At 39.8% G+C, this 21,966-nt stretch overlaps 1 protein-coding gene across 1 annotated transcript in view; it reads right to left on the bottom strand.

Annotated features, from left to right (window-relative positions):
* fggy (FGGY carbohydrate kinase domain containing) overlaps window positions 1-21,966 on the bottom strand; it is a 490,678-nt gene that overhangs the window by 438,310 nt on the left and 30,402 nt on the right. Inside the window, exon 3 of the mRNA XM_048538754.2 lies at window positions 12,823-12,944. The gene's annotated coding sequence lies outside the window, so the exon portion shown is untranslated. The remainder of the gene's footprint in view (window positions 1-12,822; window positions 12,945-21,966) is intronic.

Below are 21,966 nucleotides of genomic sequence, written 5' to 3'. Positions count from 1 at the left end.
AACATCTGAATGTTACAAGGAGCCAAACTAACACTGATTTCTTGCATTAAAGAAAGTCTATTAGCTACTAAGCACAAAAATAAACTAAAAATGTTGCTCATATGCACACAGATTGGAGAAGTCATTTGATTAATAAGGTAATAGTTAAAATATATATGAATTAGTTGCTCACCTCTGTAAAGAATGAATGGTGTAACACTGTAGCCAATAAATCAGATGATTCCAGTAATGCTGATATTGGTTTTAGAGCAGTTGTTTTCAAGATTCTTGGCTCCACAGTTAGCTGATAAGATTTTGTCTTGTTTCCTTCTTGACAATGTCTTCACTAATTTGCCTAGCTTTCAACAATCAGAGTCAGAGAGAGACACTACTTTTAACTGCAGTGCAGGGGTTTCTAATGACTGTCCTCGAGCTGTGATCTTCACAATACACTAGTCTGCACTAGCAAATAAGCCATAAAGTACACAGACCAGAGTTACAGCTAGTGTTTAAACCCTTTTATACATGAACAGTAAAACACAAAAGAAACTTTGATGTTTGAGACATAACCCACAGCAGTTGGTTTCCTGCTGAGTCAGGTAGTCATCTCTTTATTATCTCTTCATTGTAAGTCTCTCTGAAGTTTGTGTAATTTTGAGTTTTGTAGACCAAGAAATAGAATCTACTCATTATCACTTTTAGTCTTAACCAGGAAATCTGCAAGGATGTATCAACTGGTCTCAGTGCTCTAAGGCCGCAGATGCATAACATCAGCTGGGATTTCTGGCTTATAATCATTAACCAATGACAACAAGCAGAAAACACTCGTATTCGTGTGCGTGTGCACATGTGAACATTGGTTGAGGACAGCTATTGGGGCAATTTTTTAAAGTCAGAACAATACAAGCAGCCTGAATGGCTGGGGTCAAGCAGCCACAGAACAAGGATTCTCAGTTTTAGCTTTCTGCAGTTGCTGGGGGTCTTGAAGCTGCATGTGGAAGCTCTTATCAGAGATAATGGGAACTGCAGATGCTGGAGAATCCAAGAGAACAAAGTGTGGGGCTGGATGAACACAGCAGGCCAAGCAGCATCTTAGGAGCACAAAAACTGAAGTTTCGGGCCTAGACCCTTCATCAGAAAAGGGGGATGGGGAGAGGATTCTGAAATAAATAGGGAGAGAGGGGGAGGCGGACTGAAGATGGATTGAGGAGAAGATAGGTAGAGAGGAGAGTATAGGTGGGGAGGTAGGGAGGGGATAGGTCAGTCCGGGGAGGACGGACAGGTCAAGGGGGCAGGATGAGGTTAGTAGGTAGGAAATGAAGGTGTGGCTTGAGATGGGAGGAGGGGATAGGTGAGAGAAAGAACAGGTTAGGGAGGCAGAGACAGGATGGGCTGGTTTTGGGATGCAGTGGGGGGAGGGGAGATTTTGAAGCTGGTGAAATCCACATTGACATCATTGGGCTGCAGGATTCAACCCCACCACTTTCCCCTGTAACCGCAGGAAGTGCCACACCCGACCCCCCACACCTCCTCCCTCACCCCCATCCCAGGCCCCACGATGACTTTCCACATCAAGCAGATGTTCACCTGCATATCTGCCAATGTGGTAGACTGCATCCACTGTACACGGTGTGGCTTCCTCTACATTGGGGAAACCAAGCGGAGGCTTGGGGACCGCTTTGCAGAACACCTACACTCGGTTCGCAGTAAACAACTTCACCTCCCAGTCGCAAACCATTTCAACTCCCCCTCCCACTCCTTAGATGACATGTCCATCCTGGGCCTCCTGCAGTGCCATAATGATGCCACCCACAGGTTGCAGGAACAGCAACTCATATTACGCTTGGGAACCCTGAAGCCCAATGGCATCAATGTGGATTTCACCAGCTTCAAAATCACCCCTCCCCCCAATGCATCCCAAAACCAGCCAAGCTCATCCCAGCCTGTCTAACCTGTTCTTCCTCTCACCTATCCCCTCCTCCCACCTCAAGCCTCACCTCCATTTCCTACCGACTAACCTCATCCCGCCCCCTTGACCTGCCCATCCTCCCTGGACTGACCTATCCATTCCCTATCTCCCCACCCATACTCTCCTCTCCACCTATCTTCTCCTCTATCCATCTTCAGTCTGCCTCCCCCACTGTCCCTATTTATTTCAGAATCCTCTCCCCATGCCCCTTTTCTGATGAAGGGCCTAGGCCTGAAACATCAGCTTTTGTGCTCCTAAGATGCTGCTTGGCCTGCTGTGGAAGCTCTTATGCCTATTTTGTCTCATAGCTAAAAGCTGGGGTTCTCTTCCTGCAGATAGAATTTTGTGTGAGAAAATCTATTTTACTGAATTTGTCTTTGCCAAGGGTGTGTTTATGGGATTTTTGCAAAATTGGAACAACGAATGAGTGATAGTTAATATATATTATTTTGTTGAACATTTCAATAGAGTTTCAGTTAAGCCAATTTCTTTTTCTTTTTTTTTGTTCTGTCTGTATTTTAAGTGTAGTATATAAATAAAGTGTGTTTTGCTTAGCGTTGAGTAGTTAACCAATTGAATTGCATCTGGAATGCAATGCAGTATACTTATCTTTAAAATAAGAAAAAGTTAGTGCCCAGGCTATTACCTGAATATATTTCAATAGGGTTTGACCTTACAATCTAGACATATGCATCAAGGACAAAATAACTGAGGATGCTTAGCCCGGCGAAATTAGTATGAGATTTTTCTTATGTCACATCTAATGCTCTTCATTGATACGATTAGTCAACAACTCCGCTTGATAGAATCATGGGAACACCAGGCTGATAAATGGTGAAAAAGAACTTTCCAACAATTCGTTGGATTGCTTTGAGGGGAATGTGTGAAAAAGAAGATTATGTGAGGTAAGTGGCTAGAAAAGATAAAATCCAGGTGGGTTAAAATCTTTGTTTTTGCTGACATATTACTCTTTAGATATGTTCATATATTTTCCCCTCTTTCACTGTGTGGTTTTATGTTGTATTGCAAAATCTGTGTCATACTACTCTGCAGAAATAAACAATACAACATTTGAATGTACTTTCACAGAAAGCAGCTAAAAAGAATTTGTATTCAAATAGCTCTTTCACTGCCCTAGGGTATCTCCAAGTGCTTTACATCAAATGTAGTTCTTTTGAAATATGGAAAATGTGGCATCTGAGATATACAAAAGCAAATCTCATTAAATGTCTCAAAAGATAACTGACCTGATAATCTGAGATAACAAGGTATAGAGCTGGGTGAACACAGCAGGCCAAGCAACTTCAGAGGAGCAGGAAAGCAGAAAAGTTGGTCAGCTTTCCTGCTCTTAAGATGCTGCTTGGCCTGCTGTGTTCATCCAGCTCTATACCTTGTTATCTCAGATTCTCCAGCATCGGCAGTTCCTACTATCTCTGACCCAACGATCTGTTTTTAAGAGTTCTCAATATAGATGAACTAAGTATAAATCCTTTTGAAATTTCAAAATTGTACAATGGAATTTGGCCATAAGTTTTTGATGGTTGTGTGATCACCAAAATCCTGTGTATTTGTTCCCTTAAAACCCCTACTTCTGGTTGACAAGGAGTGATTTGACAGTATTATTTCATATCATATCATGACAGTGTTACTGATAATACAAAATTTGAGTAAGTGCTGCCTAGGATTAGATTCTCTTTGTCGGCCAACATAAGCCCACCTGCATCTGTGTGACAGCAAGCAGAATGTGTTACCTTTCCCACTGGCAAATTTTCAAGCACAGTTTTGCTAGTGTGACTACTCACTGTTATATGTAAAGAAAAACACTATTTTCTTCTCACTGACAAATTGAAAAGCCTATAAAAAACTTGTCAAACAATGAAATAAAATGGCTGCAGGAAAACAGATATGTCATAATAACAGCACTATTAGAAAGTCATTAAATGTATATTTCCAGAGATAATGGGAACTGCAGATGCTGGAGATTCCAAGATAATAAAATGTGAGGCTGGATGAACACAGCAGGCCAAGCAGCATCTCAGGAGCACAAAAGCTGACGTTTCGGGCCTAGACCCTTCATCAGAGAGGGGGATGGGGGGAGGGAACTGGAATAAATAGGGAGAGAGGGGGAGGCGGACCGAAGATGGAGAGTAAAGAAGATAGGTGGAGAGGGTGTAGGTGGGGAGGTAGGGAGGGGATAGGTCAGTCCAGGGAAGACGGACAGGTCAAGGAGGTGGGATGAGGTTAGTAGGTAGCTGGGGGTGCGGCTTGGGCTGGGAGGAAGGGATGGGTGAGAGGAAGAACCGGTTAGGGAGGCAGAGACAGGTTGGACTGGTTTTGGGATGCAGTGGGTGGGCGGGAAGAGCTGGGCTGGTTGTGTGGTGCAGTGGGGGGAGGGGATGAACTGGGCTGGTTTGGGGATGCAGTGGGGGAAGGGGAGATTTTGAAACTGGTGAAGTCCACATTGATACCATATGGCTGCAGGGTTCCCAGGCGGAATATGAGTTGCTGTTCCTGCAACCTTCGGGTGGCATCATTGTGGCAGTGCAGGAGGCCCATGATGGACATGTCATCAAGAGAATGGGAGGGGGAGTGGAAATGGTTAGCGACTGGGAGGTGCAGTTGTTTGTTGCGAACTGAGCGGAGGTGTTCTGCAAAGCGGTCCCCAAGCCTCCGCTTGGTTTCCCCAATGTAGAGGAAGCCGCACCGGGTACAGTGGATGCAGTATACCACATTGGCAGATGTGCAGGTGAACCTCTGCTTAATGTGGAATGTCATCTTGGGGCCTGGGATGGGGGTGAGGGAGGAGGTGTGGGGACAAGTGTAGCATTTCCTGCGGTTGCAGGGGAAGGTGCCGGGTGTGGTGGGGTTGGAGGGCAGTGTGGAGCGAACAAGGGAGTCACGGAGAGAGTGGTCTCTCCGGAAAGCAGACAGGAGAGGGGATGGAAAAATGTCTTGGGTGGTGGGGTCGGATTGTAAATGGCGGAAGTGTCGGAGGATAATGCGTTGTATCCGGAGGTTGGTAGGGTGGTGTGTGAGAACGAGGGGGATCCTCTTGGGGCGGTTGTGGCGGGGGCGGGGTGTGAGGGATGTGTCGCGGGAGATGCGGGAGACGCGGTCAAGGGCATTCTCAATAACCGTGGGGGGAAAGTTGCGGTCCTTAAAGAACTTGGACATCTGGGATGTGCGGGAGTGGAATGTCTTATCGTGGGAGCAGATGCGGCGGAGGCGGAGGAATTGGGAATAGGGGATGGAATTTTTGCAGGAGGGTGGGTGGGAGGAGGTGTATTCTAGGTAGCTGTGGGAGTCGGTGGGCTTGAAATGGACATTGATGACTGTATCGGCGCTGCCTCTTGCTCCCCAGAGGAGCTCGAACAGTTCATCCACTTCACCAACACCTTCCACCCCAACCTTCAGTTCACCTGGGCCATCTCCAGCACATCCCTCACCTTCCTGGACCACTCAGTCTCCATCTCAGGCAACCAGCTTGTAACTGATGTCCATTTCAAGCCCACCGACTCCCACAGCTACCTAGAATACACCTCCTCCCACCCACCCTCCTGCAAAAATTCCATCCCCTATTCCCAATTCCTCCGCCTCCGCCGCATCTGCTCCCACGATAAGACATTCCACTCCCGCACATCCCAGATGTCCAAGTTCTTTAAGGACCGAGTTGCTGGAGATCATTCACATTGATTTTTTAATACATTCTTTTTCAGTAATGGTGCAATGGAGTATATTCAAATAAGAGACAGTTGGTTACAAACTGTGCTTAATCCTTTAGAAGGGAAACAGTGGAACATTTAAATCTAATGTTTTCTAGTGACAAAGGAAATAGAAATTAAAATAAAACAGAAAGAGAAAGCTTGTAACAATTGTCAGGAACAAGATTCAGTTAATAGACAAGATTGTAGAAAGTACATGTGGGAATGACATAATTTGATATGGGAGACAAAGAACTGTCTAAAAGGAGACTCGTGAATGATATTAAATCCAACCTGAAAACATTCCCATAACCACAAAGTATAACCAATTAGCTGGGGAAGAGATGGACCAATTGACAGTCAAATAAAACCAAATTACTATGGATGCTGAAAATCTGAAACAAAAACAGATACTGCAGGAGAAACTCAACAGGTCTAGCAGCATCTGTGGAGAAAAACAAAGTTAAGTTTTCCGTCTGGTATGGCTTTTCCTCAGAACTAAAAGGTGTTGGAAAATAGATTCTTGTAATTGCTCCCATTACGTAGCTTTATACGAGAAAGAACCTAAGAAAAATAAAAGAAATGTATTTTCTGACATTTCATTTCTGAAAAGGGTCATACTGGACTGAAAACATTAACTTTGTTTCTCTATCCACAGATGTTGTCAGACCTGCTGCGCTTCTACAGCATTCTTCCATTCATTTTGGCCTATTGACAGTGTCAGCTGTGATTACATTGGCCTGTGATTCTCTAGGTTCAAGTTCCACCCCAGGGCTTAAGCACAAATATCAAGGTTGACACTCTAGCGCTGCACTGTCAGACGTGATGTTTCTGGGTTGAGCTACAAATTTAAGCATCCACTTGCTTGGATTGAGGTAAAGTATTTCATGGTCAGATTTTGATGAATAGCAGGACAGTTGTTACTGTTGTCCCAGACAAACTTATCCCTCAATTAACATTACTCCCAAAAAAACCTAGCTGGTCAGCTGGTGGTTTTTGGGATTTTGTTGAATGTAAATTAATTAATGTTTTAACTGATTGTAAAGTGCTTTAACACACCCGGTGTTCATGAAAATCGCTATATAATTGCCAGCCATTCTTTCTTTTTACTAAAGACTGAAAAAGGAAAATTTTCATTTAGAGGCAAAGGCTAGAGTAAAGTGTTGAGTAAATACTTTGCTTCCTTGTTTTACAAAGGAAGCGGATGATGCACAATGAGAGAGGAGAGGGAAGTTAAGCAGGCTTAGTAATAATGAAAGCATGCTAAAAAGATTTGACATGACTGAAATTTGCAGGTTGAAATGTGTTCTCGGTTACTCTATGAAACTAAAGGTAGAAGTAGCAGTTTTTGGTTTTAATGAACTAACTAGATTCAGCCCAATGGAGTAGTGTTATTAAGTATGCAGATGTTATGAGAAAAATGTCAATAATGAAGATAATTATAAACTTCTGACATACTGAAGTGAAAAATTGGATTTCAATCCAGAGAATTGTGAACTGATTAACATTGCAAGGGCTAATATGAGCAGAATTTAAGCAATTTCACTTCAGATGTTTGGAGAAAACTGGGTGTCCATATACAAAACAATTTAAAGGTAGCATGACAAATTGAAAAGATGGTTTAAACACTGTATGATTAGTTGAGTGTGTGAAGAGATTAAAAACTAAAAGGGAAAAGATACAATTCCAGAATTTTATAAATCAGTGTTTAAGCTAAAGCTGCAGTATTCTGGACAAAGTGGTTGCAGAAACATGCAGGATGTAAAATGATTCAAAACCAGGTGTAAGTGTGTATTATGAAAATAATTTTTAGACTTCAGGGGGATTTGGACAAACTGAATGAATGGAAAACAAAATCATAGATTATAATTTGAATAAATTTGAGATTATCCACTTTGGTAAAAGGAGCTGAAGAGCTGAGCATTTCTTAAATGGTGAGAAGCTGAGAAGTGTTGATGTTGAAAGGGACCTGTATCTCCTTGTTTATTAGTCACTGAAAGCTAACTTGCAGATTCAGCAAGCAATTAGGAAGGGAACTGATGTTTTAGCCATGAGTGCAAGAGAGTTTAAGTACAGGAGTTAAGATGTTTTGTTGCAATTGTATAGAACTTTGGTGAGACGTTGCTGGGGTGTTGTGTGTGCAGTTTTTGTCCCCTTACTTAAGGAAGGATATGCTTTCCGGAAAGTGAATGCATTGAAAGTTTAACAGACTAAGCCCTGGGTTAGAGCGACTGTCCTATGAAGAGCAAATGATAGAAGTCAATGTGTATTCTTCAGAATTTAGAAGAATGAGAAGAGAGCTCATTGAAACGTAAAAAAAAAAGTAAATGGTTGGACAAGGTGGATGAAGAAAAGATATTTCCCCTGGCTTGTGGGGTGGAAGTATTGGACTTGCAGATCAGAATAATAAATTGGCCCTTTGGAAACTTCTTCAGTCAGAGGTTCATGGATATTTGGAATTCCCTACCCCAGGGATTCTGGATGCTCAACCATTGACTATGTTCAAGACAAAATTAATAGATTTCAAGATACTGAAGAAATCAAAGGATATGGGGTTATTGCAGGAACATGAAATTTGATGTAGAAGATCAGCTGTAAACTAGTTGAATGGCAATGCAGACTCGGTAACAGAAGGAACTACTCTTTCTTCTATTTCTTATGTTACTGGAATTTCACTTGGCATTTAGCCAGATTCCCACAGGTATTTGATGACAGGAACAAGAGTGTCTGCCTGGTGAGAACAATTCATGTTGCCAGTGAAAAGGGTGCTGGGGGTGGAGAGGAATGCATCATGGTTATCAGATGGGAAATAGGGGCAAGTTCCACAGTAATCAGCTGTTGTTGGTGTCAAGACGGTTGCACAGAGACCGGGTGGAGTAGCAGTGGGACTTTCTACATCGATTGACAAGAAAATTGATGGATTGGATTTACTTTTTGAAATTGTTACTGTGACAAATTTTCAGAAATTAACATAAATTAAACTATTACTTTACAGGCAAAGGAATTTTCAAATTAAAAAACATTTTTTTAAGCAATTGTATTAACAAAGAAATTCCCCATATGGCTAAAAAAAACATACACATTACATCCTGCCCAATTGTGACATCAAATGTAATTCAACAGTATTTCAAATCCTGCCTCCACTTTGAAGATCCTTTATTTCTCACTCAACCATTTTATTCCTTGCCCTCGCCACATGCCAGCAAAGCCCTTGGATGCGTTTCCCGCCGACACAATGAACATCTATAAACACTCTCTTGCTCAAGTCATAATAGTTCTGAAGTGCTAGAATCCCCAGAGATGCCAGTCTTGACTCCTTCTGGCATGCTCTGACAATACCGAAATAGCATCAATGGATCTTCTCTAATCCACAATCCGTTGCCTTTCCTGACTTCCTCTCTTTGCTCCTTCAAATAATAAAACATACAATAACAGTTGTTTGCTGTATTCTAAGAGACCTGCTTCAACACCAGGATTATTCAAAGACTGCCAAATAGACCGTATTTCCACTCAAAAGTGGGAGCAATGTTCACAGTGATCAGGTATTGAAAGAAGGGAATTTCATGGTGAAGGGGGATGGTGGTAATGGGCAGTGGGGTCTACGTGATTAAGGGCTGGGTGGGGGGAGGAGAGGCCACGGAATCAATGCCACTCCTTGAAGGATGTAGAAAGAGAACCTCTGTTTCTCCTGAAACACCAGGATTGGTGACCTGGAATGCTGTTGGTTGGAGTCAGGAGCTAGTATTTTCCCAAATGCTAACACCTCACATGCACTATTCTTGATGATGGGAGGAATTAAAATTCTGTCTATAGTTAAAACTAAAACTTGTGACAGTCTTGCAAGTCAGCTTTTATCTTTGATGTTCTGACATAATGTGAATATATAATGCAGCTTCATTTGTTTTTTGTTAATACATCATAATTACACGGGCTCCTCAGCCCATCTTGCCCTAAAGACAATATGTGTCCTCTAACATTGTAAATTGTCAATGTGTTGACAGATTTCATAAAAAAGAATTCAAACAACCCTGGTTTTAGGCCAATACTGCCAGCAATATACTTCAGCCTTGGCCCAGTGCCTCATCTTCACAGTAAAGTGCCTGAGATTTGCATTCTCAAAGTGCTCCGTGTAGAACATTAGACCGGCATTATTATAATTGCACAACCTGATCACAGTGGAAACTCTATTGTATCCAGTGAAGGCCTTTAAATCCTGATATCATGAATCTCTGATAAGAGGAATTAATTTGCTGGCTTGTTTTAACTTTCTCCAAATAATTATTTTTATGAGTTAATTGTTGTCCAAGATATTGAAAACACTTTTGGTAAGGACGTTCCCAGTATATTCCCAAAATAGAAAGTGGTCATACTTCTGGGAAAATTTGCATGTAAGAGGAAAACATCAACCACTTTAATTTGAGGGAAACACTGGTGTCTCTTAATACGGTTAAGGTCTTGGCAATTGGTCAACTATAGGAGATAGATTGAAGTGACATGGAGACTCGAAACTTAACTTGCCAACTTTCTAGTTGTCAATGCACTATTCAAAGTAATATAGCACTGGGCAGTAACTGTAGTCTAGTTTCTGACAGCTAACAAAATGTGTCACAGCTAAATGTAGAAAACCTGAAAACTGGCTAATTTAGTTAGCAATCAACCGATGGCTTCGTGAGTGGACATAATTGTGCAGAGTAACAGTGAACTATCCAGACCACAAAGGTCTGAGATTCAGACAGTCTGTTGCTCTCACCTGAGGTAGTACTTAGGTTCCACACCCTTCATGCAATGTCACATGAGGGGATAAAATAACCAGGCTTGCTTTTCCCTATTCCTATCCAAGGACCTTTGCTGGAAATTGGATGTTTGAAGTTTTTGGATGAGGACCAGTCTTAGCTGTGATCTTATTGCCTCATTTGCTCCTTCCTGTCACTACTGTCAAAACACCTGCTTCCACTGACTGTCTGGTTACACACATGGAACTTGGTCAGCCAGATGAAATTGTTAACCTTGGGGCCATGTCCGAGCATGACTCAGTGTTTGCATGAAGGGTGAGGACAAAGAGAACAAATAGGAATTATAAAACACCTTTTGAATAATTTTAAATAATAAGGAACATTCACTATACAGTCTATCTGAACATTGCCAATAACAACAGAGCCAAACCTTGATTAGACCTAACAAAATTTCTGTCTTCTCTTTCAATTCAATGCCACAAGAAAACTTGGATCCACATTGCTTGTGTTCCTGCCATCTCAAAACAAGGAAAGCTTGTTTTTTGTTGAGTTCAGTCTTCATGATCAAATCGTTGGATTTGACATTTATTCAAAAGCAGCCTTGGAGCTCATTTTTTAAAAATAATTCCTCTTCTTAGTTTAAGTCAATTCAGTTGTCTGAAGACCTACTGTCTTTCTTCAGTATCTTTAGTATGAGTAAAGGCTGGGTGAGGTTCCCCAGTTCATTATGTTTCGAGATGGGATACCCCAAGCTGTTAAGCCCATGGATGAGGAAGCTCCCCTTCTTATTCACCACCCACCTCCATTTAATTCGTTGCACCATGATTAATATAAAAATGGATCCTTTCTCTGACTTAAATGAACTTATGTTTTCAAAGGATCCAATTTAACCAGGTTTTTTGAGTTAACAATAACAGTGAGTTTCTGAATCACTACAGTGAGAAGAAGTACAATCACAACATGCGTATACACAGATTATAGATAAGAAGTGAACCCAAACATTTAAAACTTTGAAAAAATATGTATCCTTATCTGAATACTCCTTAAGGGCAGATAGCTAAAGTGTATAGGAAGGTCCCAGTAGCATAGACATTGGTAATTGAACAGTAGGTTTTCATGATCCTTAGTTTTCAAGATTGGTTGCAATTCTGTGGTTCTAATCACTTTTAACTGTGATTGAATCCCAGCATCCCAGATGAGAGAGAATCATTCTGTTCCTCAGGTTTGCCAGACTCAGAGTTATAATCCCTTCAACTGAAACACAGGGGCAACCAGAGGTTAATTCTTCGACTGTGTCCTTCACAGCAGGGTAATGCCTGAACCAGACTTATTTTTATTAAGATATTAAATTATTGTTTAAATGTAAATTCCACACAAGATCATTCTGCACTATTAGTACTTTCTAGAGGCATTGAAATAGACTTTTTAACTAGTGTCTTTGAACTAAAACATATCTGCCATTTGGGTCATAATCTGCAGCAGGATGGTTTAATGTTCAGCATAGGGTCATTAGCTCCTCATTGTCTTTTTAGTCACAAGAGATCACAATTCAGCTTGTTTGAAATTTTGTCTATACTTTAGATGTTACATTCCAAACTCTCTTCAGATAGCCACACTTAATTTACATCTGTGTGCCAGCACTCTTTTAAAAGACACACTCTGGAATTAAAAATATCCAATGTATCTAGGGGCTCCGGCCTATTGTCCTAACACCTGATAGAGAGAGAGGGTGCGGTTTTAAATTAATGTTACCAGATTAATAGTCCAGAGATAATGAGAACTACAGATGCTGGAGAATCTGAGATAACAAAGTGTAGAGCTGGATGAACACAGCAGGCCAAGCAGCATCTTAGAAGCACAGAAGCTCCTAAGATGCTGCTTGGCCTGCTGTGTTCATCCAGCTCTACACTTTAATAGTCCAGAGACCCAGGTTAGTAGCATAGATTCAAATCTCACCATTGTTGGTGGAATTTAAATTTAAATAATAATTCAACCTTTTAACAGAATTAAATTTGGAACTGAAACCTAGTCTTTATAATGTTACAATTACTTTATCATTGATTGTTGTAAAAACCTTTTGAGTGTTCTAATGGTCTTTAGAGAAGGAAACCTGCTCTCCTTATCTGGTGTGGCCAAAACATGATTCCAGAGACACAGCAATGTGGCTGACTCTTAAGTGCCCTCAATGCGATTTCAAACTATTGCAAAAAAGTTAAAAAGGAATAAAACTCAATGAATAATATGACACCGGCTTAGGCATTAGAAACGCAAATTAGAAACAGAGTCCTAGTCAATCCTCGTTCATGCAAAGTCCTCCCAACTAATATTTGGAAGCTTGTCCCATCCCTTGGTATAACACAAATTACTGGCAGGATGGATTCAGAAAAAGTGGTACCATAGGAATGTATTATTCAGAAGGAAGCAGTCTGGGAGTTCTTACCATTGTCTCCTAACTCCATAAAATCTCATACGACATCAGGTGAGACAGGAGCAAGAAAACTGCTTGCTGATTTCCAACTTGTTCACTTGATGAATCGTTACTCCTCCATGGTGGAGAAAACACTGAAGGTAGAAAGAAAATACAGAATGTAGTCTATGTGGCAAACTTCAATGTCTTTCATAAAGAGCAGTTAGTGTGCTGGTCAATAGTTAAGCAGTATTTAAAATCCAGTAAGAGTTAATGGTATGTACAGATTGATGACATGGATAGCTTTAGGCTGGGTTGGCGAGTCTCTGGATGCAGCATTAAGATAATTTAAACATGTCATTTGATGATTTGTTATTTTTTCTGGAGAAAGCTGTTGCTGATTTGATTCATTAAACACTACCTGTGGTGTGTAGATGGTCAAACAACAGGCAGTGTTAAATTTACACGGTGCATGGAGAAAGAAGGTGCACCCACTCGGGGGTCCTGTACTGTTGTGTCTCTCCTCCTCTTCCAGCTCAGCAGTTTAATAAACACAGAGAAGAGGTTTGGTTGGCTCATCATATGATATGCTCTTAGCAGCTCTTAATTAACCACTTCCCCAAAGATGACCATAGCGGGGTTGAGTCCAGCTCAGTGGTTCAGACATGTTTAGATTATGGCCTTATGGTTTACCTATAACATTATGCTGTTGCTGTGTTTCATTCTGCACCCTTATGGCTACTTTCCTCCAGTTCTCTGAATCTAGTCATCACTACAACCATGTAGAAATAAATACTACACTGTCATGAGTGACCTCATAGAGCTTTACTAAAATAAATATTTACAAGGATCTCATTGAAACAGACTGCAGGGAAATGTTTAATGTAGTCTTTTATTCCTATGTTCCCTCAGCCTTCAGGATAACTCCAGACATCAATAACTCAACGTAGTTCTAACCACTGAATATAAAGTCATAGAGTCAGAATCACCAGTCTCTAGTTCCCAGCATTTGCAGCATTTATTAAAGCACAATATTAGCCCTCTCTAGTCTTCCAGCAATTCACCCATGGCTGAAGATGATAGAAATCTCTGCCAGGGGCCCTGCAATTTCTTCCCTAGCTTCCCACAGTATCCGAGGATACATTTAATCAGGTGATTTATCAAACTTTACATATTTTAAGAGCTCTAGCACCTCCACTTCTGTAATGTTGACCATTTTCAAGATATTATTATTTTTTTTTCCAAGTTCCCTAGCTTCCATGTCTTTCTCCATCGTAAATACTGATACAAAATATTAATTTAGTATCTCACCCATCTCCTGTGGTTCCACACATTGACAGCTTCTTTACGGGGTGCTATTCTCTCCCCAGTTGCTCTTTTGATCTTAATCTACTTGCAGAATTTCTTTGTATTCTCCTTAACCTTATCTGCCAAAGCTATCTCATATCCTCTTTTTACCATCCTGATTTCCTTCTTATGTATGCCCCTGCTCCCTTTATACTTCTGAAGGGATTCACTTGATCCCAGCTGACTATACCAGATATATACCTCCGTCTTTTTCTTGACCAGAGGTCTCAATACCTCTAGTCATCTGGTGTTTTCTACTTCCACCAGCCTTGCTCTTCACACTAACAGGAATGTATTGTCTCCAAAATCTCATTTTCTCATTTTTTTTAAAGCCTCCCACGTGCCAGTCACCTTTTTACCTTTGAACAGCCTATCCCAATCAACTTTTAAAAGTTCCTGTCTAATACCATCAAAATTAATGTTACTCTAATTTATAACTTTAACTTTTATACAAGGCCTATCTTTTTCCATAGTTATTTTAAAACTGATAGAATTATGATCATTGGTCACAAAGTGCTCCCCCTGTAACACTTCAGTCATTTGCTTTGCTTTATTTTCCAAAAGAAGATTGAGTTTTGCTCCTTTTCTGGAAGGTACATATACATATTAATAATATACATTTTAATAAAGAAAATTTTCTTAAACACTATTAAAACCAAAGTATACAGCAAAAAACTCTTACCAATATAATGCTTACAGGTGAAGCCCTTTATGTGGACTTGTCCAAAGATCAGATCACAACTGATAATCAGCCTGCTTTGTCACAACTTCTAACTTTTGATTGGATGAATCCACAGTTAGCTAATTTTGCAGTGAGATGAGCTTGTTTACACTCTTTCCTTATATAGAAACTGCATCCAAATCTTGACACCATCCAGTCTCCAGCAAATGATCAGTTTCATCGTAAGCAAGCTCCAGAAACTTGCTATTTTTGTCAACACGAAAACAGAGGTTGCTGGTGAAATTCAGCAGGTCTGGCAGCATCTATGGGAGTAAGAGTTAACGTTTGAGTCCTGTGATTCTTCCTCAGACCTGGTTTGATCAACTAACTCACATGTATTTGGTTGTGTCTCCTCGGAAAGGGTCTTATCTCTTCCTTTTAACGAACGTTGAAATAAAACTTTAAGTTTTGCTTATTGTTCACCACATTTATGTCACCTTGTCAACTGAACAATATTGACATTGTACAATTCTATAACAATCACAAATTCAGCTGATAAATATCCATGTTATCTACATTTCTCTGTGTCTATTTAAACAAGGCTTCAACTCTTCCAGAGTTACTCTGTCAGTTCAGTTCATTACTGCTGAGTTACAATGCTTGACGAAAACACAAAATGCAGAAACACTTTAAAGCCAGTGACCTTTCTAATCATTAGATCATCATCAGACTTCACCTGTTTTCTCCTTCTCATTTTGTTTAATTTAGCTTTGGCTAACCCCACCACATTTTAGGTTAATGTCTATGAAGATAAGATACTCAATAGGCTGTTTTCCTTGGAATCTAAAGCTTGGTGCACAGCTTCAGGAAAAGGAGCCAATCATTTTGATGAGGAGAATTTTTTTCTCTGAAGTGTTTGCGAATACTTCTAAATCGAAACTACGGAATTTCATTGTTAAATGTATTTTAGGTAGAGGTAGACACACTTTTGGTTGCTTAGGGAATCAAAGGACATGGGATTTTGTGGGAGGGGGTGAAGGTAGAACTGAAGCAATCTCAGCCATGAACGTACTAAATGATGGGTCTGACTTGATGGGCCAAGGGTTTATTCCATCTCCTACTTTTTATGCTCCTGTGTAATAAAGGAAACAAGCAGCAACCAATGTGATGATGATCACTTAATCTACTTTAGTGATGCATGATGTTGGATAAATATTGTCAAGACATCAGAAAACCTCCACTCTCTCTTCTTGGAATAGTACCTGGCATCTTTCACATCTACTTTAGAGGCCATACAGCAGCTTTGGTTTAATATCTCATTTTAAAGACATCACCTCACGGCCGATCTCAACGTAGATTTTGTGCTGAAAGCTCTGGATTATGTTCTAAGCACACAATATTCTGACTCAGAGGTCAGAATGCCACCAATTGAGTCCTATCTGACACATAGTCATCTTGAACCAGTAACTGACAATTTTCTGGGGGAGAGAAAACTAAGAATTAGATATCGTTGTTTTTTTTTTCTGTCCTTTTGGGCGAACGCTGCACCATTGCCTATTTCCTGAACACACTGTGGTGGATGGGAAAGCTTTGTATGTGACTTGATGGCTTTCAAAAACTTTTAATCATTGCCTGCATTCACTGCTAGTACTTACTTTTAACTTGATCCAGCAATTTAAAAATTGTACAACATAGGATCGGTAAAAGTTAATTTTGAAATATTCACCCAATATTCAACACTTTGCATTTTGTAAGCATTTGTACTTTTGATTTCTTTCTGCAGTTTTCTCCTCTGCTTATCTGGAAGCCTGATTCTTGCAGATACAGTTCCACAGATGCTTGTGTGACAGGAAATGTGTTCAAGCTTGAGTAACCTGGCTGGTTGCACAGATTTCCTGTCAAATTGCCAGCCTGCTGGTAACCTCATCCAAATGGCTGCTTGACATATCTGAGTTATGAGAGTGAGATTAATATTAACCTAGCCTCCTCCCATGTTAAATCGACCCCCAGCCCCGACCACATACACAAACACACATCATGACCTTGATGGAAAGTAAAATTGGATGGGTTGCAAAACAAGGAGCCAATTTGATTTCATCAAAGTCCGACTGGACAGTGTAGGTTGCAATTACCCACATTGAATATGAAGACACCTTTCAACTAAGTGTATATCACACACAAGCCTTATTCTGTTCTCTGCCAAAGTTCACTTCTCCCTATCAGCGAGAGGATAGCCTTCAAGAACATGAACTTTCACCAAAAATTACAGTACAATATTGGCACTTCTGCACAGACCAAGTCTGACCTTTCTCCTTTTTAAAATGGATCCACGGGATTGTCTCCTATTGAGATAATTTTTTTTCTGTTTTATAAGTGTTCACATTGACTGATTACTTTAATACGTAGAAAGCAATAGAAAATAGAAAGGAAACACATCACCATTTGCCTTAAAATATTTTGTTTTCCATGCGTGCATAACTCAGACATTCTCAAATCTTCCCTGGTACAGAATGCCCTGGTAACTTTGTTAATAACATAACACACATTTACTGCTTTTTATAGCTCCATAAAACATGGAAACTGGATTAAACAGTGAAATTGGAGTTAGTTAGCTTAGATTAGTTATTTAGTATATAAAAACAGTAAAACTAATGATAAGGGACAAGAATGTTGTGCATGTTGTTCCTCTTGATCTGCTGTTCCCATCTGTGGTATTTATCCTGGGTTACAAAGCGACCTTTTTTTTCTGCTGTAATACACTGGCAACACACTCCACATGACAGCAAAGTACTCTATGAGTCTTACGAGGACATTGAGGGTTAAGTAATGCTCACTTTAAATTCCATTTCAGCAAATAATATCACAACTTGGAAAGTGATGCCACAGCCCCTGGAATGGGGTAGTTAGGAGCAGAATTCATATGTTCCAGTGTAACAATGCTTCTCTTCAATATTTATTTCACTGAACATAGAGCAGTGCCTATTTATTTCGTCTGTTGATGGTAAGATAATCATCAGTAACGCCTGGTATTGAGTGGATCTCTATAATGTTTGTGCTTTCATTTTCTCCATTATTCACCCCTGATCTACTTGCTCATAGACACAACCCTTCTTATTCCCTACTCCCTAGAACACGGAAGGCATCCCAGTTGGTGGAGTTATTGATCGTTTCCTTCTGTACATATACCTATATTGTAGGCCTGAACCAAATATTTATCCACCTATTTATTGAAGATTTATCAAGATCATGATTACCATTGATGGGAGTCTGCTCTAAAATGAAAACTTCTGAAGAAATAGCAAGCAAGATGGATGACAGAAGGCCAGGAAGATGCATTGTATCTGGATTTCTAAAAGGCTTTAATAAGTTATGTATGGCCACAGCTGTTGAGCATAAAATGCTAGCATGAATAGCAATTGATTAGCTAACAGGAAGCAGTGAATTGAGGTGTCCTTTTTAGTGTTCGCAAGTGAATTAGTGGATGGCATCATGATCAGTTCTGGGGTCTCAACTATTTGCAATCAATATAAATTTCAATGAAGGGACTGAGTCGAGATACATATTTTGATAACACATATATAGGTAAGAGATCAAGTTGTAAAAGCACACAATGGCATTTATGTTTGCTCTCTGGTTGGGAGTGCATAGCCAGGACGTGCTAGGATTACCATGAACAAAGTGCTCCAGAAGGTCTGACTTTCATTCTGAGGGATCTCTTTTGTGGGAGTTGTTTACGTGGGTGCTTTTGGTTGTGAAAGTGGGTCAGGCTGAAGGCCAAACTCAGTGCTCTAGCACTTTGCTGAAGATTTTCAAAAAAATAACGAAACCTCTTTCCCTCTCTCCTCATACCACCCTTCCCCCTGACACACATACACCACATAACCTCTATATCCCAACCCATGCTATCATGCTTCCCTGTGGCCATTCGTACCTTTAATGCCAACCAATATTCCTGTATGACCCACAGCCCTTTACAGCCCCATGCCAACTTTTGGCAACACATGCTTCACACCCTGCCCTTTTCCAGTACCCATATCATGTCATCTCACCTCGTGTCTAACATGAACAGGCCTCAAGAACTCATGCTGATATTAAACAAAGTTCTTAAGTCTCTGTTTTAAAAAGCACTCTCCTTCATAAAAAGAAATTCACTATATGCAACTTCTTGTCATCTCTTCTTAAAAAAAATTTGGAATTTGTAGTTCAATGTCAAAGGATTAATGATCACTTAGAGTTGTCAATCAAACTGTGAACTAATAGGCATCCCAATATGATAATGAAAGGGTGTAAAGTTAGTCATGCAGCATTAACCATGTGAAGATAACTTTCAGACTTATATCTATAGACACTGTGAAACAGAAAACACTGGCTTGCTTAACACTGCAAACAGATTTTTTTTAATGTTTAAAGGGCAAGACTTTTAAATGGCTTAATAGCTTTACATTTCCATTTGACAACTATCTTGATAGTTCCCTTTATGGGTTTTTGCCAATTCTTGTGTGAACTAACTTGACAGAGTTCTTGCCAGTTCCAGAGGGTTTGATACTTTCAATAAGCTCATGCACCTTTTATGCACATTCATATTGGCACTAACAATCTCAAAGAGCACTTGACCTCTGTAAAAGTGTACCTTACCTCCTTCAAATGGTACCTGAACATGCATGTGTTTCATGACTGTATCTAGAAGGGTACCTGACCTCTCCAAAAACCGCGACAGATTTAGATCTTTACCTGTTCTGAAGAAGAGTCACACTGAACTTGAAATATTAAGACCTTTCTCTGTCCATAAATGCTGCTCATCCTGGTGAGTTTCTTCATCATTCTCTGTGTTTGTTTCAGATTTATGACAGCCATAATAATTTAGTTTTATTAGAGCTTCACCTAACCAGCTATAAAGTGCACAAACTGTCTAGCATTTCACTTTAACAAGTGTAGCTGCATCTGTGAACCACAGACATTCAAATTAGAACTCACCCCATTCCGCCCTCCTTAGGAAATAGTATGTACTTAGGAGAAGGACCTCCTGACATGTGCTTGTGTCATTTATATTGTGTCTTTGAAAATTCAGGCTAAAGAGTCTACAGAAACATAATCATTGATTAAGTGAGTGGTCAAAAAAATTGAGAGATGGAGTGGCAAGTGTATGCTTGACTACTTTGTCAGGAAGAATATCAGCACTTTATTTAAATGCAGAAATATGTAGTACAGAGGGATTTTGTACATAAATCACCAGAAGTTAGAGTGCAGGTACAGTAAGTAACTAGGAAGACAAATGGAATATTGCAAAAGAGTGCAAAAGTAGGGAAATGTTGCTACAGCTGTACAGGGACATAGCAGAATTAAGTCTGGAGTATTATGCTCAATTTGAGTCTGCTTTTTGAAGGGAGGAATATAAGTGCATTGGAAGCAGTTCATAGAAAGTTCTCTTGACCGGTACCAAGGATGAAGGATTTGGCCTATGAGGAAATGTTGAGCAGTTTATGCCTATACTCATTCGCATTTAGAAGAATGAGAGATGACCTTATTGAAACGTAGAACATTTGGAGGAAATTTGACAGGGTGAAGGCTGAGAGGATTTTTCCATTTATCAGGGATTCTAGAACAACGGGACAGAGGTCAAACATAAGAGGTCTCCCATTTAAGGTGGAGATGAGGAGGAATTAGATTTAGCACAGTGGTTAGATTTCAGAATTCTATTCTTCAGATAGCAGTGGAGGCTGGAATTAAATCTACATGTAAGACTGTGTTAGATTTTTGATCTGTAAGAAAATCAAGAGTTACGGCAAGACAGACAATTAAGTTCACTTAAGGGCACAATTAGGTCACCCATGATATCCTAAATAATGGGGTAGGTGTGAGGGGCAGAATAGTTGACTCTTGCTACTATATCTTACGATGTGTAGGAAAATTTGGTAATAATCAGTTGACACCACAAATGACCATTAGTCGTACAAGTAATAAAGAGGAAAAACCAATTATTAATGGAAAAACTAGTATGTGAAATAATTTGTGACATCATTCGTGCTGACAATACCTGACCATGTGCACTATATTACTCAACTTTGATGCATGATGACAGTCACCATAAAAGGTTAATAATCATATTTTTTCTGCAAATGCATTGAGAAATAGTTTTAGTTGATTACTAGGTCTAATGTAGCCTGTAGAGATTTTAACTGAGAAGTTATTTCTTGCAGTGTAGTTAATTAAAAATGTGCCCCTCCCAAGAGTACCGATTATTGTAATTTACCACTTGGGAGGTCCTGGAGTTGACTGCTTGTTTAAGTTGTAATATTAATGAATTGGACAGAAGACAACCAGAAATGTATTTCACTTAGGTCAACCAACACAAGCCAAATACACAAAAAATGTAGTTCATCTCAGATCAAACAGCTTATATTTTGTTTGCCATAGGTAATGAGTTGAGGTTCCAGCAAAATCATGATTGAAAATTATCAAATATCTCTCTTTCTCTCTCTGATATGTACTAGTTTTGTAAAATTGCTAGGTGCGTATTTACAAAGTGGGCTTAATCCATGGTTAAACGTACTGGTGCAAAGATATGCTGTGTCGAACACAATTTTTAAAAATTTATCAACTGGTTTCAAACCTTGGACTTCCTTAAAAAACAGTTTTTAACTGAATTAAGAGCATTAACTAAAATTCAAAAGAAATTGCAATTTGCATTGTAATGTAATCCACTTTCCATTCCATGAGGATAAGGACACAAAACAGAATCTTGTGGAGCTCTGTACAACATGGGCTATGGTAAGAAGTAAGAGAGAATTGTGTGAAGTCCAGCTGAGCATTTCTAGATGTCGGGAGCAATTAATTCTATTTTTCAATGGCGTTCTAGATGTTGAGATGATATTCTCACGAGAGAGCAGCAAGAGACCTGTCTATTGGGGATTATTGCTTATTATCATTCTCATTAACTGCAAATTTTGACTTATTAATATGCACCTCCTTATGATACCATCGGATCAAGTGAAACTAGATACCAAGAATTCCTGACATGTAAGCCTGAGTGGATAGCCTAACATCTAGCTTTGGGAAAATGCGAGAGTTCTTTATCAAGGAAATGATGGCATGTCATTTAGAAAGATTTAACACAACCCAACAGAGTCATCACGGTTTTGTGAAAGTGAAATAATGTTTGACAAATATAC

This window comes from Stegostoma tigrinum, chromosome 8 (assembly GCF_030684315.1).
Source record: "Stegostoma tigrinum isolate sSteTig4 chromosome 8, sSteTig4.hap1, whole genome shotgun sequence".
NCBI lineage: Eukaryota > Metazoa > Chordata > Chondrichthyes > Orectolobiformes > Stegostomatidae > Stegostoma > Stegostoma tigrinum.
Note: the sequence above shows the minus strand (reverse complement) of the source record. Positions and strands in the feature narration are given on the sequence as shown.